At 42.2% G+C, this 2,669-nt stretch overlaps 1 non-coding gene across 1 annotated transcript; it reads left to right on the top strand.

Moving 5' to 3' along the window:
• The first annotated feature begins 765 nt into the window (after positions 1-765).
• On the top strand, positions 766-874 carry LOC120254047. Its single transcript, XR_005534512.1, has one exon. It is a non-coding gene; the product is annotated as a small nucleolar RNA R71 (small nucleolar RNA).
• Positions 875-2,669: the final 1,795 nt, after the last annotated feature.

The raw sequence follows: 2,669 nt of genomic DNA, 5'->3' as shown, positions 1-2,669 counted from the left end.
TGATTAGCCTTCATAAGTTCTCTTGTTTATGTCCGTGTTGCTAAGAAAACTCCCTTGAGGTCTTTCCGAAGGTGACTTCGCACTTGGCCCACTTGATTCTCTAAGTTATGCAATGATGCGTGTGGTTATGAAGTGTGGCTTCAACCGATGGAAATCTTCAGTATCCGACTGATTGAATAAACTTGGTCAAAGCCTTTCTAAATCGAGTCATCCGATTCTCCAACCCCGAAACTCTATTCTCCATGTTCGGGCTTGTTGTTGTTGTTGTTGTTGAAACCCAATGGTGCTATAGCCTCCTGCTCTTGTGATTACTACAAGAGAAAGGTATGGGTGTCTCCAACATTCCGGGTGTGTAGGTATTAGCATATGGATTACCTCTGACCTCTTACAGCACTACCTACAAAATCAACCTATTCCAAGGAAGTGGTATCACCAATTAAAATAGGGCAACTCGGGATGGCGCATGTCCTTCCCCACACCCGAAAGGTAACTCATTATAGTCAGCTTACTCTAGGAGAAGTTAGAGTGTCTAACTTCTTGCTCAATGACTCAACTTGCGCGCCAATAATGCGATCGATCAATCCCATGAAGTCCGCCACCTTTTTGGTCCTGTGTTCCATCGATAACTATTCATAGCCATTTTCTTGAATCGATGTTGAGCTCTTGAGGGGTTCTTCTAAGGTACCTCGCACAGAAAGATCAAGCAACCCGCTTTGTGCTTGGTTCAAACCATTGTAGAAAGTCTAAATAATCATCCACTTGGGGATCCCATGCTATGGACATTTCCGCAGTAGCTCCTTGAACCTATCCCATGTCTCAAAAAGAGACTCCAATTCCATTTGCACAAACACAAAGATATCTCATTCCTAAGCTTCTCAGAGATTTTCCTCGTAGAGGGAAATATCGGGCAAGAAAAGCTTCTACCATCTCCTCCCATGTAGTGATTGATGCTCTAGGTAATGAATATAGCCATTGCTTCGCTTTTTCTTTTAAGCAAAATGGGAAAGTTTCTCAACTTGATAGCATCATCTATTACTCCATTAATCTTGAACATGTCACACACTTCCAAGAAGTTCTCAATATCATTGTTTGATTCGATTGGCCAAAACCATTAAACTCAGGTCTGACCATCATCTACATCTCGAATGAAGCCTTGATCAGTGCCTAAATATATCATTTTTACTCCTACAATCCATGAGCATTCTCATGCAATTTATATTATCTTTTGATGTCGATTTGTGCATTTGATGTGTTTATTTGAATTTAGGCATCGAAAGACCGTATTTGAGAAGATAAACAATTATGAAGCCATTTCGGAAAAGACTAATGAAGAAATGAAGTGCAAATGAACTCCGAGCACAAAACAGGCTAAAGAAATAGTCTGTGTGGGCTATGCATAGGCCGCGACTGAGAGGTCAGACAAAGACAATGAGAAGGTCGGTAGCTAGTGTGCGGGCCACGTGAGTGGCCACACAGACATGCGTAAGCCTATGCAGCCTGCACAGCCGCCTCGCACACCCAGCCACATAGGTTGGCCGAGGTCAGGCATGAGCTATGTGCGCCCCCACACAGCCCGCACAGACTTGGGTTTTCTCTCATTTTGAGCTATGCGACCTCATTTATACCCGCACAACAGCCTGCACACCTCCATAATTATATATACCCTTTGTTAGGGCTTTTTAGAAAGAACTCTCACCACCATCCTCCAAGCACACCTTTTGCTAGATTCTTCACCAAAGGAGGCCATTTTGGGGAGCATTTGAAGGAAAGAATAAAGGGAGAAATCAAGGAGAATGTCAAGGAGCATGACGGCGCGGATCCGCTTGCTCTCATCATCACCTTCTAGTTGATATTCAAAGAGGGAGTTCTTTTGGTTGTTATTGCTATGTTTTTATAGTGTATTCCGAGCTTTTTCTGATATATCGAATTAGACTCCAAGGCCACCGGTTTCCGTGAACCTTGGGGAGGAGACTTTGTATGGATGACACTTCTATCTTATAGTTGAATTTGTGACTTGTGTTGTTGGTTTTAATCTATCATCTATCTTGTTTGTTCTACAATGGATGGATTCCTTTAGAATTGATTATGAATGATACTTGTTTGGCGGGATGCTAGAATGTGATTAGGTCTTGTTATGATTAAAGATGGATTCATTGTATTAATACACTCGGAGGTTCCGCTATTGGTAGCCTCCCTCAGTTATGATTATTTTAGCCTGAAATCGCCAGATTAGAATAACCTTATTCAAGACTCCCTACCCCAATGACATCATAGGGGTATCTTCCGGACGGAGGAGCTTGACTATCATTAGTGCTACTTCACCCAGTGTTTCGGGTAGTCGACATTAGAGTCTAGCAGTATCAAAACCAAACCAATGTTATGCTTTAGTCGCATTTATCATCCGTAGCTTTAGTCTTCTCCCCGGGGAATCCCCGACTCGAGGTGACAACGCCCATTGCTGTAGACCCACAAGTACACCGGTTTGTCGAGCTAATAAATTCCGTGAGTGGGGGTATTGTATCCATGAGTCGAGAATAAAAATACTTAAGTTGCTACATAACCAAGAGAAGATGGAATAATGATTTTGTTGATAAAATGTAATTAAAGCAAGAATAAAAGAAACAAGAAAGAGAGAAGCACAAAAAGATGAGAGGTAAGGCAATCGATAG

This window comes from Dioscorea cayenensis, unplaced genomic scaffold (genome assembly GCF_009730915.1).
Source record: "Dioscorea cayenensis subsp. rotundata cultivar TDr96_F1 unplaced genomic scaffold, TDr96_F1_v2_PseudoChromosome.rev07_lg8_w22 25.fasta BLBR01000317.1, whole genome shotgun sequence".
NCBI lineage: Eukaryota > Viridiplantae > Streptophyta > Magnoliopsida > Dioscoreales > Dioscoreaceae > Dioscorea > Dioscorea cayenensis.
The sequence above is the reverse complement of the archived record's forward strand: the minus strand, read 5'-3'. Positions and strand labels throughout refer to the sequence as shown.